Below are 19,091 nucleotides of genomic sequence, written 5' to 3' on the forward strand. Positions count from 1 at the left end.
ATATTCTGAGACTTTTATTAGCTCTGAGGACTTTGCTTGTTTGTCTACCTGAAAGATTATTGAATATTTTCTAAATAAGCAACCAAATTGTCTGAAAAAAGAGGCAATGCTACTTTTTACTTACCAAAGTTTGTCTTTCGTTTATTTTTCTTGCCTTGTTCATCTGACAAGGAACATCTTTACCTTGTTGCTCAGGTGAAGGGAAAATAATTCAGTGTTTCTTCCATTTAGGATGATATTAGTCACAGGTTTCTGATACAATCCTTTATCTGGTTGGGGAAATTCTCTACTATTTCTTTTTTCTTTTTCTTTTTCCTTTTCTTTCTTAATGTTTATTTAGTTTTAAACAGAGAGACACAGCGTGTGAGCAGGGGAGGGGCAGACAGAGAGAAAGACACAGAATCCGAAGCAGGCTCCAGGCTCTGAGCTGTCAGCACAGAGCCTGACGTGGGGCTCGAACCCACAAACCGCGAGATCATGACCTGGGCCGAAATCGGACGCTTAACCAACTGAGCCACCCAGGTGCCCTGAAATTCTCTACTATTTCAATCTTGTTAAGACACCTTAGGGGCACCTGGGTGGCTCAGTCGGTTGAGCATCTGACTTCAGCTCAGGTCATGATCTCGCGGTTTGTGGGTTCGAGCCCCACGTCAGGCTCTGGGCTGACAGCTCAGAGCCAGGAGCCTGCTTCTCTCTTTGTCCCTCCCCCATTCATGCTCTGTCTCTCTCTGTCTCCAAAATAAATAAACATTAAAACATAAAAAAAAAAAAGACATTTTATAATGAGGGGTGTTCAACTTTGTCAGATGCATTTTCTACCTCTGGTGGATTTTCAAATGTTAAACTTTTCACTCCTGGGATTTAGTCAAGAGGCACATAATTTTTTATATATGATTAGATTGAAACTACTTATATTTTGTTCATGTTTTAAACATCGATGTGATTAATAAATATTGGTTTAGGATGTACTGAAAATACTGTTGCCAAGTTTTAGTATTGGGGTTTTGCTAGTCTTATAAAACAAGTTGGGAGGTAGTCTTTGCTCCTCTACCTTCTGGAAGTCCTTGTTTGAGTTTAACATCTTTTCATCATCAAATATTTTTCAGAATTCAAGAGTGAGACTATTTGGTCCTGGAGTTTTCTTTTTGGGAGGAACATTGTTTTTGGTTTTGCTTTTTTCTTTTTCTCTTTCTTTTCCTTTTTTCTTGACTGATATTTTCGTAGTTTCAATCGTGTCTTATTTCAAGTTTGCCAAAACTTATCTAAGTTTTATCCGAATTACCCACAACATTCTCTAGTTAACCTTTCAAAGTCTGTAGGATCCTTAGGGATGTCCTTTCACCCGTCATTGTTGTTGCTAATTTTTCCTTTCCTCTCTTTCATTTTTTGGATCAGTTTTGCTAGGAGGTTATTGACTTCATACATTTGAAGAAACAGCTTTGTCTTTGTTGATTTTGTTTGATGTCCATTTTCTCCTTCATTTACTTTTGCTTTTATCTGTATTTTATTTTTAATTTATTTTGGATTTAATTTATGCTTTTTCTTTAAGTCCTTCTGATGGAAACCTAGATCATATATTTTAGATGTTTTTCCCTATAATTTAGTATGATATAAGATAAAATAAACATTTACATTATATAATATAAATATATTTAATTATGTATAATAATGTGATATAAGCATTTAAAGCTATACATTTCTATCTATACAGTGTTCTAGTGGAATCCCATAAACTTTTGCTAAATCTCATTTTTATTATTATTCAATTAAAAACATTGTTTCATTTTCCTTGTTATTTCTTCTTTGACCCATAGATATTTAGAAATGTATTACTTAATTTCCAGCCTTTTGTGGCTTTGCTGAATACCTCATAATATTGACATCTAATTCTATTGTGACCAGAGAATATATTACATATGAATTAGTTTTGGTGGGCAATTAATTTACCCTTATTAGACTTATTTTTTGGCCTTATTTTTTTATGGTGAATAGTCTGCGTACGCTATAAGAGAATATAATCTCTGCAGTTTTGGGTGTAATGTTTAAAAAAATGTAGATTAGGTCAATGCGATTGATATTTTTATTAAGATCTTCTTTATTCTTATGGATATTTTTATCTAGTTATTCTGTAATTCTTATATTTTGAATTTATGTTATTAGGTGCTCATCAATTTTTTGTCTTCCTAATGAATGGACTTTTGTTGTCAAATGCCTTTTGTTCAGATACTATTACTGGCTGTGAAGTCTATTTTGTTTGATATTAACATAGCTATTCTACCTTACTTACAATTGCTGTCTTCATTGCATTTGCTTTTCTATTCTCTTACTTTTATCCTATATGTGTCTTTGCGTTAGAAGTTCACCTCTCGTAGGCTGCCTGTGTGGCTCAGTCGTTTAAGCGACAGACTCTTGATTTCAGCTCGGGTCGTGGCCTCATGGCTCGTGAGTTTGAGCCCCGCGTCAGCCTCTGCACTGGCAACAGGGAGCCTGTTTGGGATTCTTTCTCTCCCTCTCTCTCTGCCCCTCCCCTGCTGTCTCTCTCAATCTCTCTCAAAATAAATTAATAAAATTTAAACAAAAGTTCACCTTTTATAGACAATATAGTGTGGGTCATGTTTTTCTGTCCAGTCTTGATATCTCTGCCATTTATTGAGAGTGCTTAGTGTATTTCGATCTAATGGAGTTATTGGTACTAAAGGGTGATGATGATTATGATAATTTATTTCATTATTATCATCTTTCAAGGCTGGCCATCATTCTTTCATTTTCTTATTATTTTAGAGTTTTTAGCATCATTGGGAATAATCAGTAAGTGATGATGACATAACCCTCAAGATGATGAAACAGCAGAAGAGCAAAATATCTCAGGAAGAAGAAAAATAAGATCACCAAAGTCTTACCATGTACCTTAAATTTATATGAGTCCAATAGATCCATGTGCTAATTACAAGATAGAATAAGTTTTATTCTACTAAAGTGTTCTTTAAATTTTTCTAATGTTGATTTATTTTTTGAGAGAGAGAGAGAGAGAGAGAGAGAGAGAGAGATCAGGGCAGGGGCAGAGAGAGAGGGAGACGCAGGATTGGAAGCAAGCTCCAAGCTCTGAGCTGTCAGCACAGAGCCCAACACGGGGCTTGAACTCACAAACAGTGAGATCATGACCTAAGCCAAAGTTGGACACTTAACTGACTGAGCAGCTTTGTTCTCTAGAAGATTGCTAAGAAGGAATAATAGCCACAACATATCAGCTTTTCCAAACAGATGCAACTCTTCCAAAAAGAAACTCAAAAACTACAATGTGGCACATAGGACTCTAATAACACAGCGATGTTTTCAACACGGGTTAGTTGATTTAGTAACATGCCTCAACTCAGAGACAATTTGTATTGACTGTATTTTTTTTTTTTTCTTGCCTGTGGTCACCTTTTCCTGTTGCATAACTAGTAATCTTTGATTATATCCCAAACAATGTAAGTGACACATTGTAGTCCCTTTAGGAGTATTGGTTTCTTTTCTAGCAGGCAGGTAACTTGGCCAAAATAAAACTCCAAATTCTGTTTCCCCTGTGATGAACCGCATCTCAGGTGTCCCCTCAGTTCCTTTGGATTTCAGGTGCAGTTTTTGCCAGATCCTGTGGAATCTCCCAGCTGTGAATAACTCAGTTAATTAGCTATGGATTTAAGCAGTGTCCTTGAGGACCCAAGCCCTCTACTTATCCCTGCTTTCCAGTGTCAACCCCCCAACACCCTTGATACTCAGTCATGCTAGCTGTTCTAAAGTCTTGCCTCATGCACATGAAGCCAGCAAGATGACGGCCTTCTCCTGGCCATGCTGCACAGAGCGTGCTCTCGGGTGAAAAGCCCTTGGGTAAAAAAGCACACAGATTTTACCCAGTTCAAGACTGGACTTACCCTTCAGGTTTTGCAAGCTTCTGGCGGTGTTTACCCTCCAGTAACTTCAGATATTTGTTTATTTGTTTGCTTTGCTTTCAGATTTTATCATTCTGGTTATGAGCCATTCTACATTCCTAAAAGCCAAAGGTTAACCATTTGGCGTTTAGGCTTAACAACTATGATTTTTAATTTTAGAAATGCCATGTAGTTATTTTTTCTAATCCTATCATTCTTTTTTAAAAACAAAATTTTAATGTTTATTTACTTTTGAGAGAGAGAGAGACAGACAGAGCATGAACAGGGGAGGGGCAGAGAGAGAAGAAGACACAGAATCCGAAGCAGGCTCCAGGCTCTGAGCTGTCAGCACAGAGCCTGATGTGGGGCTCAAACTCATGAGCAATGAGATCGTGACCTGAGCCGAAGTCAACGCTTAACCAAATGAGCCACCCAGGTGCTCCTAGTCCTATCATTCTTTAATCACGAAGCCCCTTTTTCTTTTGGTTGTAGTCTCTTGTTGTAGCATTAATTAGTTCAAACTCACTTATTTTAAGAGATCCTTTGTCTTTTCCCAGAAGGCTTGTGGACTTGTGTCTTGCTCCAATGTGGGCATTCCATTTCTAGCCACCAAAATCTATATGTAGGAACAACCCTTGTAGGCCACCACAATTTGAGCGCTAGCTTATATCTGGCTTTGAGTTCCCCTTTTACTTCTAAAACCCAGGAATTTCTCTTTTCTTGAACTAACCGTATGCATTTTTGCCCTTTTATTTACTATGCGTTGGTATTGCATTCTTGTTTTCCCGGTAGGAGGACAGAGATGGTTCCTGACCACACGAGGATGTAAGGCTTCATGGGTACTGCTGAGCACAAAGCAGAAACTGAGTATAAGGACCAGTTGCCATATACGTACAGATATCGGTATTCGGAAGATCCATAACACGTACTTTCCAAAGGGTGGCTCTGAACAGGCAGATGGGTTCCTTGCCCTAAGGAGTGTCCACTCTGTCACACACGGCTGAAAGTCTGCTGTATTACAAACATGCGTGGGGTTTCTTAATTACCTACCTATCAGCACTGAATAGGGAGCACAGTCCCTTGTCTCCGCTGACACAAGAGTCACCCTGGGCTCTGCCTTCGGTTCTATGAACAACTTGACCGATATTCTGTGGCAGCCACAAAGGGAATGACAGCACCTCTGAGACAACTCATGGAGCTTGGGGGCATCCTCACCCATGCCCTTCTGCGATCCCAGGACTCAACGGTTCCGTGTTTTCAATTTCTCTAATTCCTTTGGAAGACTGGGCCAGTTGAATGCCGAAGCTTCCAGTAACTCAAAACCTCCACACTCTGTCACACTTCAAACCCAGAGCTGTGCGTCCAACCGAGAATTCAAAACACTATTTTCACACTTCACTTCTGACCAAAGGAAATGTGGTATGTTGGCTTGCGTGTTGAATTTCAATCGATTTAATTCAAAATATATGAAATCAAAGTCTAGTTCCAGAACATCTGAGAAAGTCACCAAGTGCCTAGCGTCTCCTACCCTGTCCTGGCGAAGCTGGTTCTTATTTCGCATGTTTCAAGTCCCTGTTTGAAGTTCATCCATGGGGCTCAAGTTTTGGCTTGGCCCTCGTTCTGTGCCACACTGTGCACTCACTTTTCATTTCACATGAAAACCCGGGGGCAGAACAAATGAGGACTGTGGTAAAAGGGGGTTGGAATCGTGTCTCCGATGAAAGAAGCCAAATCTTAGAACTTTCGCTGCGTGTTTGAAATCGGACTCTAAGGGACAGAGTATATATACTTTGGCAGAAATATAATTTATTGAGCATCTAATGTGTGCATCACGTTAGGGCTTCGTGTTAGAGGAAAAATAAATTGCAGGTTTTGTGCCTAAGCAAGAGCCAGCACAGTAACTAGTAGTTAGGATAAAATGTGCTGAATTCAGAATTCTAGGAACACACAAATCCAGGGGAGCATCGAGGAGGACTTAAGACGAGAGCAGGCTGCTCAGTCGGATTTTGAATCATGAACAAAGGGTTTGTTTTGTTTTTGTTTTTGTTTTTGTTTTTCCCAGTGAGATAGGGGAGGAAAGCGACAGAAAACTAAAGCCAGAGGTGCTTACGGCGATGAAGAAGCCCTGGCTACGACCCAGGTGGTCGAGCCCAGTGAGCCGGCGTTGGAGCTGGGTATGCTTGGCCGAGACCAAGGTAAAGCAGTTCTTAACTAAACCAAAGTCAGGCACCGAGAACCAAAGCGGAGGCCAGAGCAAAGTGTGCAATCCCGTGGATGATGGTGACAATGCAGTTGTCACTCACTGCTCACCTTGCGTCAGACCGTCTTTTACTTGTTTACATCTATGTGCTCATTTAATTTTCCATCCACCCAGAAAGACACATACTATCCCTCTCCTTCGCTTTTATGTGAAGAAACTGAGTCAGAGAAAGAATCGACACGTCCCCTGAGACCACACGGGTCACGAGTGGTAGAGCCAGGATGAAGTCAAACTCAGTCCTTCTGGTGCCACAGCCGATGTGTCTTAGCGTCATGTTACACGGTCCCCCTGGGGACGTATCCTGAGTGTAGACTATCTTGGGCATGGGCCTTATTAACAGCTCCGCGGGTGATGTCCCAGCGGGACTCACTCTCACAGGGAAATGTGAGATTCACAGAACTGCGCGACACCTCCTAAACCATAAATTCCGGAGGGATCAGGAGGGGTGGATACTGGTGGGGTCAGAGACCCAAGAGGTCAGAGCTCGTCAAGGATAGGATTGGAATTCTTGGGACTAGGGATGTCCAGGGGAGACGGGAGGGCGAGGGGTCCTCGATGAAGGCGGACGGGGATGTGGGAGGACCTCGCTGGCTCAAAGGCTGGGGCTGGGTGGATAGGAAGGGAGGGAGAGACAAGAAGCAGAAGGACGGTAGGCTGCGTTCGGGGCGCAGGGCTTCCCCAGTTAGGATTCCGGCAGGGATGGTGTCCCGTGGATGGGAAAGACTTAGCTGCCGAGGGATCCAGGTCTTGGTGAAGGTGGAGTCCATTTCTTAGGGTATTAAGCTGGTGGGTGGGGGACAGATCTGGGTGGTGGATGTCACCAGATGACATTAGAGGCTGGTTCCAAGGAAATCATTCACAGTAGAAACCGTTCTTTTGGAGGTCACATGAAGAGCTACGCAAGGAGCCCAGCCAATCAATCGGTGGGTAAGAGGCAGAATAGCTCTGGCATGGAGCCAGGGTGTTGGACAGGGGATAGAACCAATCTCCTCACCTCCAAGAGAACGGCATGAAGATCGAAAGGATTTGGTGGGCAGGCCAGCACTTAGGAGTCCACTCAGATATGCCAACTCCCAGGGCCAGCTTGTACATCTGTGTGAGGGTGAAATTCCAGGGCTAAGAATGTTGAGTTGTGCAGTGCATAACCTGTACAACGGTGCTTGGTGATGCTACTTGTAGCTCGTGGGACCACAGTTCTAGCTCCGGCTCACTAGTGGAATGAGTATTTAACAATTCCAGCAATAAGCTCGTTCCTACTCTATCCTCTCCAAGGCTGATGTCTGGGAGTCCGGGACCATGCCCGACAATTGACCTGACTTCCCGAGGGAGTATCGGGGGGCTGAAAAGGAAAGACGGCTTCCTTTGCTGTCGTATCTCTGAGGGTGCCCATTTTAAATGTATAGCGTTTAACTCTTAGGGAGAATCACCCCCAATTGCACAGTTTATATTTTGCAGCTCGTGCGTGCATACGTGTTTCGTTCTTACCAGAAAAGGGGAAAGGCTGCTCAAAACAAACGCGGCTCTTTTTCTCTTGCACCTCGATACACACACATTCTACCAACCTCTCTGCCTTCATCGTCCTGGTGAGCCAGGAAAGATAGAGAAGAAAAGGACCTATGGGGTGCCCCATCTTCTCTCCTCCTGTCTCATTGCTCTCAGTGTGGCAGGTGCAAAGAAGCACTGTGAGGAAGCAAGACGATGGTAGGTGTCCTTGGCCGTGGGTGTTTCTTAGAACCCCTCTGCCTTCTTTCTGCATTTGAGGCAAGCTCTGATTGGGAGGAACAATACAGCCCTTGGGGATTGTGAGCGCCCCCCCCCCCCCCGCCCCTGCCTTCCTCCTCAATCATGATGGAACGCACTTACCTTGCGCTACTTTGAGTCTCTCTGTACTCTGCACCGTGGGTGGGTCTGTCAGCATTGCGAAGACACTACGTCAATGGAAGGGCAAAGAAAGGTGGACCCACAGTGTGTGTCTGCACCCTTGCCTGCTCCACGGCCCAACCGGACTTTACTCACAAGACCCAAGGTCAAGGGTAACTTGTTAAGCATCTCAAGACAGCCAAGCGGAGCGTTACACGGAGTCTGGGCCTTCCCAGCGCGGTGCCCTGTGCGATGCCTGGGTGACGTGTTGTGAAGATGGTCCACCTGGAGGCACCGTGTGCCCATCACCTGCCTGCTCCAGGACCGTCAGACTCAGACTCCCCAGTACGTGGACTTCTTCTTGAAAGTAGCAACATGGATATCCACGTTCCTGGAGGCTGGGTCATGTGCTGCGAGAGTCAGGTGCCACCTTGGTTGTAATCCAGACCAATGGTTTCCAAAGTGTTTGGTTTGTTTGTCTGTTTTCATTTTTTTTTCATTTTTTTTAAACTTTTATTTATTTTTGAGACAGAGAGAGACAGAGCATGAATGGGGGAGGGGCAGAGAGAGAGGGAGACACAGAATGGGAAGCAGGCATCCAGGCTCCGAGCCATCAGCCCAGAGCCCGACGCGGGGCTCGAACTCACAGACCGCGAGATCGTGACCTGAGCTGAAGTTGGCCACTTAACCGACTGAGCCACCCAGGTGCCCCTGTTTTCCTTTTTAAAAGGAAGAATTTCGGGGCGCCTGGGTGGCTCCGTCGGTTAGGCATCCGATTCTCGATTTCCGCTAGCTCATGATCTCATGGTTCATGAGTTCGAGCTCTGCGCTGACAGTGCGGAGGCTGTTTGGGATTTTCTCTCTCTCTCTCTCTCTCTCTCTCTCTGCCTCCAGCCTCAAAATAAATCAATAAAATAAATTACAAAAATAAATAAAAGGAAGAATTTTTCCTTCCCATCAATCCTCACTGTATCTTACTCGGTTTCGGGTGGCCATAACAAACGTACAAAAGACCAGGTGGTTGCAAACAACAGAAAGTATTTCTCACAGTTCTGGAGGCTGGAGGCTGAGATCAGGGGCCAGCGTGGTTGGGTAAGGACCCTCTTCTGGTCCCAGACATCTTGTAACCTTACTTAGCAGAAGCAAGACAGCGCTCCGAGAGGTCTCTCTCATAAGACACTAATCCTTCATGACCTAATCACCCCCCAGGCCCCTGGTCCCAACACCCTGTGTTAGAATTTCAACAGATATGTTTGGGGGGACACGGCATCCAGATGATCGCATACATCCGTCCGATATATCAGATGGAGAGAAGGGGTGCTCCTCCAGTCCGCCAGGATGGGGAAACCAGAGCGCCCCCTCAGTCTTTGGCTGATCCAGAGCCCTTGAGACACAGATACATGCCTTTTGTGGATGTAATTTAAAACAAGACAAAACAACAGATCTGACATAGGCGACTTTCTTGTGCTTAATATATAAAGAACTTCTAAATGAGGCAGGAAGAAGTAATTTAGCCGAGATGCTACAGCCATTTATAGACATATTGCATTTTATTTTATTTTATATTTTATTTTATTTTAATTATTTTATTTTGATTCATTTTAATTGATTTTCATTATTTCATTTTATTTGACTTTCTTTTCTTTTCTTTTCTTTTAATTTATTTTAACTATTTTATTTTAATTTGATTTATTTTAATTTATTTTCATTATTTTAATTTAATTTGATTTATTTTAATTGATTTTCCTTATTTTATTTTATTTTAATTTATTTTCATTACTTTGTTTTAATTTGATTTATTTTAATTGATTTTCATTATTTTATTTTACTTTATTTTACTTTATTTTATTTTATTTTGTTTTATTTTATGTTATGTTATGTTCGGTTATTTTACTTTATAACTGTACTTTTATTTCATTTTAACCCAAGTTAGTTAACATATAATGTACCATTGGTTTCAGGAGTGGGATTTAGTGATGCGTCGCTTACATACAATACCCGGCCCTCATCCCAGCAAGTGCCCTCCTTAATGCCCATCCCCCACGTAGCCCATCCCCTCGCCCACCTCCCCTCCAGCCCCCCTCAGTTTGTTCTCTGTATTTAAGCGTCTCTTATGGCTCCGAAAAAAGAATGACATCTTGCCATTTGCAGCAACGTGGATGGAATGAGAGGATATTATGCTAAGTTAAACAGTCAGAGAAAGACAGATATCATATGATTTCACTCACATGCGGAATTTAAGAAACGAAACAGATGAACACGGGGGAAGGAAAGGGAAAACAAGATGAAAACAGAGAGGGAGGCATCTCGCCGCTTATGGCCAGGTCTCCTACATCAGAGGTTCTCGAAGTCAGTTCCCAGGAACAGCAGCGCCCTGCTCACCTGGTTAGCGATGCAAGGTCGTGGACACCCCCGCGCCCCCCACCCCCTTCCAGATGAGAAGCTCTGGGGGCGGGGCCAGCCATCTGGGATTCAGCAAGCCCTCCAGGCCATGCCCTGGCTTGCTCAGGGTCGAAAACCCCTGGCTTCCATATTCCGCTTCACTTGCCTAATTATCTCCGGAGAAGGACGCATTCTGGAAGCGGCCTGGTCCACCGAGGAGCCGTTCTGAGACTGGTTTCTTTCTTCACCTGAAAATCAGGTCACGTTACCCGTGGGGACGTGAGGTCAGGGGAGAAGAGGCGCAGAGGACCGGGGCTTTGCACGCACTGGGTGCTGGCCTCCTAGAGGTACGTGACCTCCGTGACCCCCAGAGCAGGCCCTAACGGAGTGTCATCAGCAGCGTCGTCCGGGACAGGAGGCAAATGGAGTCCACGGGCCCAACTTCGGTTGCTGGCGGAGCTGAGAATCTACTTTGACTCCGAAATGGTGCTCCTTCTGTGTGTGCGCCGGTCTTCCCTGACCTCCCGCGGCCGCCGCCGTGCTGGGTCCTCAGCCACGCTTTCTGCACGCAGATCTCACTGTTTCTCACCACGGACTCATCAGCGTGCCCGTTTTACAGAGGAGCAAAGCGAGGTGAAGAGAGGTGACCGACAGGGCGAGCCGGTCGTGGAGTCCGCACTCACATCTCAGCAGTGTCAGCCAGTAGTTGGTTGCAGTTCGTGTTTGGTTGTTTGATACGGTTATTCCCCTCCCCCCTCCCCCCTCCCCATGTTTTGGGTCATATTGTTTGAAAAGAGTAGCACATCGCATTGTAAGGTTTCAACTGCAGTTAGAAAATGTACACTGTAGGGGCGCCTGGGTGGCGCAGTGGGTTAAGTGTCCGACTTCAGCCAGGTCACGATCTCGCGGTCCGTGAGTTCGAGCCCTGCGTCAGGCTCTGGGCTGATGGCTCAGAGCCTGGAGCCTGTTTCCGATTCTGTGTCTCCCTCTCTCTCTGCCCCTCCCCCGTTCATGCTCTGTCTCTCTCTGTCCCCAAAATAAATAAACGTTGAAAAAAAAATTAAAAAAAAAAAAAAGAAAATGTACACTGTAAAAAGGTACTTTCCTCCCACTGCCGATCAGATTTGCTAAGGAGGGAAACAACTAGAACCAGTTTTCATACAATTTTCAGGAGATAGCCTGTGCAAATATGGTCAAAATATTAGCCTATGCAAACATGATCAAAATATGATCAATATATTAGCCTATACAAACATGATTGAGTATGATCAATATATTAGCCTATGCAAATATGATCAATATATTAGCCTATGGAAACATGATCAAATATGATCAATATATTAGCCTATGGAAACATGATCAAATATGATCAATATATTAGCCTATGCAAACATGATCAAAATATGATCAATATATTAGCTTATGAAAACATGATCAAGTATGATCAATACATTAGCCTATGCAAATATGATCAATATATTAGCTTATGCAAACATGATCAAGTATGATCAATATATTAGCCTATGCAAACATGATCAATATATTAGCCTATGCAAACATGATCAAATATGATCAATATATTAGCCTATACAATTATGATCAAATACGATCAATATATTAGCCTATGCAAATATGATCAAATACAATATATATAGTGGCCTATACAATTATGATCAAATACGATCAATGTATTAGCCTATGCAAATACAATCAAATATAATAAAAAATCAGCTCTGTTTTAGATTTGCACAGGAGTTGGTGCTCCCCAGGCATGACTTTCTTCTTTGTTCTGTGTGTGTCTGTGTGCGTGAAGCCACGTGTGTCTACCTCATTCTGTGTGACAGCACCACTGTGACAGATACACCAGCCACGTCACGTAACCAGTCCCCAATGTTGGGCATTAAGGTTGCTCCTGGCCCTTTGCAACCACAGGCAGTGCTGTGATGCTTAATCCTGTGTCTGTGTCTGAGCACATCTAAGCGTGTCTGTTGTATATTCCAGCAGACGGCCCCGTAGAGATCAAGTCTAACCCATGGGATTCCTTCCACATTCCTTCCAGCATGCCTTGGGGATTAGCTTTTCCTCCTATTTAAATACTGACTCTTCAACTAAAAGTTTCAGGCCCTTGAAGACAAGGGTTTTGTCTTCACCCACCTTGGGCACCTTCCTTTGCCTGTCCGCAGGCCAGCTCCACCGTCCCGTGTGGGAAAGGGTCCCTCCACCCCAATTGGCACACCAGGGGTCCGTGCAGACTTTTTGTGGTGGCCACTGTTTGCCCCAGCTTTTACCTGTTGCCCCAGAGATGCTCAGGTCAAGCACAGCACCTTGAGACCACGAGCTGGGAATGTAGCCATTGTTCTGAGCCCCAGGAAACACAGCTCGGACAGGCCTAAAAACCAACTGGGCCGGCCCCAGGGCACATCTCCCACATGCGGGAGGGGCTTGTTCCTGGACAGAAGCTATAGAAGGACACGGCTCCTACCCTGCTTCAGTCAATGGGCGGATGAGTGTGAAGGGGTTCAATATGCACATTGCATTGCATTTGAATCAATCGTTATCTAACCCTCTGACCAAGTCCTAGTAAATAAAATGCTTGTCAAGTCCGATGATGATGTGGAGTTTTTCTTACACCGCTTTTTCTGAGCATTACCTTTGGGGACAGGTGAGGGCTGGTATCCCAGCACCACTATACCTGTGACTTAGGGACCGTCTCTTCTCTGTGCTGCGCCTCCGTGGCCCCACTTGGAAAGTGGCAGGATGGGATCCACATGCCTTTTTAGAATAGTTTTGGTGTATCTGTGGTCTCCCTCCACTGAGGCCACTGCGTAGACTCTGGGTGATGGCCAGTGGCACATTCTTCCCCTGAGGACGTGCCCGTGTCCTGCTTCAAGGCCAGCCAGACACCCTCGTTTAAACACGAATAATGGGGCGCCTGGGTGGTTCAGTTGCTTGAGCGTCTGACTTCAACTCAGGTCATGATCCCATGGTTCGTGGGTTCAAGCCCCACGTCGGGCTTTGCACGGACAGCTGGGAGCCTGCTTTGGATTCTCTGTCTCCCTCTCTCTGTGCCTCTCCCCCAATCACGCTCTCTCTCTCTGTGTCTCAAAAGTAAATAAACATTAAAAAATAAACACGAATACTTTTGCAAATGCTTACAGAATCTGTGCCTCATCACTTTGTGTCTCTTTTGACTCTTTTCTCCAAGGGCTCCCCAGACCTGCAGACCAGATCTCTCCCTGTGATGTGATTTCTTCACTTACAAGTTCAGATATTCATCAATCCCTCACTCCGGGAGAGGCGGGATAAGTAACTCCAGCGGCTACAATAGACCAATCGCAAAATTTGTGTCAGTCCTTCAATTCTGGGGGGGCGGGGGGGGCAGGGGAGCGAGAGAGAGAGAGAGAGAGAGAGAGAGATGGAGAATGGATTCTTCCTCATCACTTCCCCAGTCTGTGAGAGGGGCACCCCTTCTGCTCACAGCCCCGCTGGCGAGAGTTTAGGAACTTGGAGGTGATCTTGTCACGACACGAGGAGGCTGGGAACGCTCAGCTTCCTGAATGCCCAGGAGAGAGATTTGTGATGCCCAGGCTCGCAGAGAACCCTTGGAAAGTGACTTTCTTGGCAGACTGTGTTTTTAGGCAAGGCCGGCTTTTGCATGAACTTAGCTTGCGACCCATTGATTGTTGTGGATGAAGGAGGAGTGTCATTTCAGACAGTCACTGCTCTGTAACCACAGCAGCTATTTTGATTAATGTGGCCGGTTAAGCTAAACAAAGAGATTGGCCATTACTGAGTAAAATCGGTCACCCCAGAAGCCCCAGAGAGACCAGTTTCTGGCATCAGAGCAAATTAAATCCACATCTGTGGATGGAGGGGTTCTGCAGAGAAAGGAGTCATTCACCCATTGCTATGGGAATAGAAACATGTATTGCATTAGGTGGCGGGGGGTTTGGCAATCTACATCGCTAACTTTATTTTCCTCATACTGTCTACCCATGGATCCCTCTCTAGAAACTCTGTCAATATTGAAGAGAAGCCTGACCTGGTCTCCCACACCTTTATTTCAGGCAGGGAAAGAGTAGGAGCCACTTAACTGCACACAAGGGCTGTTGAGTATATTGTAGGATAGGCAGTTCGTGGAAGACTGGGCAGAACTTAAGATTTTTTGTAAGAAGACTGAGAGCCAAGATTTTTCAGTGACAATGAGGAATGGTCTTGTTATAATATTAAAGGGAAAATTAGGCATACAACCCACGTATGGTGTGAAATCACAGCTGTGTCATCTGTAACATTACAGACGTAAGGATCGTGACAATAACAGCACTCATTGAACATAAGTCTTCCGTGAACTAATCTCACCTAGGTCCCCCTCACGTCTAGGAAAGAGGTGGCAATATCCCCATTTCATGGGTGAGGAAGTAGAGGCTCAGACACGGAGCTCATCGCTCCTGGTCACATCGCTGTTGAACTGAGATTCACATACAGGCCTGCCTCCACGTGTAGCTCTCAGTGAGAATGTTCACGTGTGCAAATCCGCTCAACAGTGCACATGGGAGGGCCGAGCGTCGGAACACTGATACGCAGTGGGTAACTCTGTGTGGCAGGAAGGGAGGTAGTTGGGGAGTTTCTTTTGGCATAGTTTCATTATTTTCACCAAGTTCTATGTCAGGCAGTCTATATATGTTATAGTCTACTATATTATACTATACTGTTTTATGCTGCATTATATTACACCATGCTATATGATATAATATTATACTGTACCATATTATATATTATACTACACTTTATTGTACTCCTATTCTATATTCTATTGTACTATGTTATACTATATCAATATTATACTATATTTATTACACTCTACTATATTACTTAATATTTTATTATATTATACTGTATTATACTGTATCATATTATATAATACCAAACTATGTTATACTCTATTCTATTCTACTCTATTCTATTCTACTATACTATATTATACTATACCAATATTATATTACACTACACTATATTGCTTTATATTCTATCATACTGAATTATGCTGAATTATACTGTGTTATATTATACTATACCACACTATATACTATACTATATTCTATTCTATTTTATTATGCTATATTATATTGCACTATGCTAATATTATATCACATTATGTTATATTATATTATATTATACCATACTATATTATTTTATATCCTATTCTATTCTGTTATACTATGTTATACTATACATTATCATGCTATACTTATACTATTATATAGTGTATATATATATATACTATATATTATATAGTATATATATATATACTATGCTATATAATGTTATACGATATCATATTATATAATATTATACTCTCTTATGCTCTTATTCTCTTCTGTTCTACTAGAATATTTTAGTATTTATTTTTAATATATTTTTAGTATATATATTAGTATATATTTATACTATTTAGTATATACATTAGTATATATTTTATACTATGCTATATGATATTATACCATATCATATTATATAATACGATACGCTATTAGGCTCCCATTCTCTTCTGTTGTACTCTATTCTATTCTATTCTATTCTACTACGCTATATTCTGTTATGTCCATTATGTAATATGATGTGACATTATCATATATTTATTTTTCAGTGGACCCTTGCAGCTTACACAGACACGTTCACTCATGGATCGTAAGTAAAAAGCCTGATGCATGAGGGAAAAGCTGGGCAAATGACCCACAGACTAAAAGGAACTGGGTGGTGAGATCTGGTTACGTTCTCTCTCCTTCTTACGCTTCCTATTTTGTTGCTCACAACTTTTGGAGTAGGAAAAAGAAAGGGTGACTAACCGTGTTTGCAGGCCTGTTTTATTTTTATTTCCCCTTGCTTGCAGCGAGACGCATACGTCTCTGCGCTGAAGGGGCCAAAGCCAAATGGGGCCATGCCACAGGACAAAATAATTTTTTTGACTCACCAGGAAGGAGACAGCAGGACACGAGCGCTTTCATAAAATGGCCAAAGTGGAATGCTCACGTTCTGGGCTCAGTGCTCAGTAGCACAACCACGTCCCGTGGCTCTCGGGGCAGCATCGGCGCCAGCCCTGGGTCACCCCGGAGGGAGAGCAGCACCCATGGGCGATGTTGAAACTCTGCCCAGGCTGGGTGTGTGTGGCTCCTGGAAATCATGCCTCGCGGAGTCTCAGACTCCCGAAACCGGGTCCACACTGCAAGCGGTTTCCGGAAAGAGAGGGTGGGCACGTGTGAGACAGGCAAAGAGACGGAGGGAAAGGATAAGATTCTAATTAACTTGCCAGATTGGGCCTCCTGCCTCGTCTTTCCTTCTGGAGAATGTCCACTTGGCCTCATTAGAATGGAGTTTCAGGGCAGCGCGAGCTGAGCACCCAAGTGGTCTTCACTGGGGTCTGTGGTCTCCTGGAGTGGGGGAGTGGGGGCAGCCTTCTCTGTCGCGGCCAGACTTGGTTCCTGTCTCTACTTGTTACTTATGTTCCATGTGTTATTTGATGGACATAACTTTTAGAATAAGCAAAATCAATAAGTAAACAAACAAATAAATAAATAAAAGGAAAAATAAGCATTTGCGCAGACAAATCAAACCCTCTGATAAGGAGGAGGCGCAGGCTGAAATCTACCTCACTGGCCTTGACTGATCTTGCCAATTATCTCTGCTAAATACATCCGGAAGTTTTCCTTTCCCTAGCCCCCTCCCTCTTCCAGATGTAGCCAAGAGGCTAGAGTAGCAGGAAGATTTCAAGAGGTGTCCTCGGGGAAGCCGGGATCTGGGTCCAGGGGAGGGAGAGCCTGGGGCACAGGGGTGGCCAATCCTTCCCGCTGCAACGCAGGTGGACAAGACCTAGACGGTTCGTCTCATCTCTCATCCCGAGGCCAACGGTGTGGCCAGGAGACGATTCCTTTCTGACAGCTTAAAGGGGAATCGGGAGCAGGCAGAGGCAAGCGGCTTCAACCCAGAAGAAGTGTCTCAGCCTTTGGGCCATGAGTTTGGTTCAGATGTTTAACCTCCGGGGGCCAGAGCCACCTCACAGATAAAGTGGGGATCGGAGGGATTCAATGGGTCTATCAAGGGTCCTGATGCAGAGTGGTTTCCCTGACATGTCAACTCTCCCTCCTTCCCTCCCCCCCGCCCCACCCTGACTTCTCAGTGCACGGATTCCCCTTGAAATAACTAACATCTCTGTCATCCCCCGAGTCTGCCTCTTATTAGCTCAGGTGGCACTGAAGTGAAACATAGCTGGTTAAATCTGAAACCTCATTCTCATCCCTAGCAGAGTCGGATCCTGGCAGGGGTGCCGAGGCTCTGGAAAATGCTCTCATAGCTCAAGGGGAAGGTGTGTGTGCGGGGACAGGGGGCAGCAAAGATGCCTAGATAAGGGAGAGGTTCGGTTTCTTGCCCTCATGCCTCTGGATGAGTCAGCTGCCCCTTCTGGGCCTCAGTTTCCATATCTGTAAAATGAACGGTGGGGGACAGGAGTCGTCACTCTAGCTACCACTGAGGGTGGTGGGAAAGACAAAGGAAGCCATGTGTATTGAAGGCATTTTCCAAACTGTAAAACATCCCCCCCCCCCCCCAATCTCTTGTGCGTCTGGGAGGTCCTTTTAGTATAGTTGCTGACGTGCTTTGGTAATTTTGTTTTATTTTTTTTTTAAAAATTTTTTTTCAACGTTTATTTATTTTTGGGACAGAGAGAGACAGAGCATGAACGGGGGAGGGGCAGAGAGAGAGGGAGACACAGAATCGGAAACAGGCTCCAGGCTCTGAGCCATCAGCCCAGAGCCTGACGCGGGGCTCGAACTCAGGGACCGCGAGATCGTGACCTGGCTGAAGTCGGACGCTTAACCGACTGCGCCACCCAGGCGCCCCCGTGCTTTGGTAATTTTGAAGAAAAAGCCAACGTGGCCATTTTCCTTATCTTGAGTTCCTGAAATCTGACTAAAAATTAAGTGCTTCTCCAGTGTTTCTAGGCTATTTCCCTCCCTGTGGCCTTGGAAGAGGTTGCTGACCCCTCTAAGGCTCCCTTTCTCCATCCATAAAATAAGGGTCAAATACTGCCCACTTCACAGACGTTTCTAGAGCCCCCAACATGCCTCATGTGGAAGCTCTCAACCATGTGTAGGTAATGAGTATGGAATATCATGCCTAAAGTGGGCACAGATTTAATAGTAGGGAACTAACATAAGCATCTATGGGTTCCTGCCATGACACGTGTCTCTGTGAATATTTAAGGTGGGGCTTATTTTTTTATATTTTATATATTTTTATATATTTTTTTATTTTTTATTTTTATATATTTTATATATATTTTATATATTTTTAAATGTTATAAATTTAGAATATGAGTTATCTAGTCAGTCTAAATTGTTAGTCTTTCTTTTTTTATTATTTATTTATTTATTTTCTGAGAGAGAGAGAGAGAGAGAGAGAGAGAGAAAGAGAGAGAGAGGGAGAGAATATGAGCAGGGGAGGGGCAGAGAGAGGAAGACAGAGAATCCCAAACTGGCTCTGTGCTGTTGGCTCAGAACATGATGCAGGGCTTGAACCCATGAACCTGACATCATCACCTGAGCCGAAATCAACAGTCAGACGCTCAACCGACTGAGCAACCCCCAGCACCCCCTAATTAGTAACTATCAACTTGACCACTTTGCAGA

Source organism: Herpailurus yagouaroundi, unplaced genomic scaffold, assembly GCF_014898765.1.
Source record: "Herpailurus yagouaroundi ecotype Mexico unplaced genomic scaffold, PumYag 141, whole genome shotgun sequence".
Lineage (NCBI taxonomy): Eukaryota > Metazoa > Chordata > Mammalia > Carnivora > Felidae > Herpailurus > Herpailurus yagouaroundi.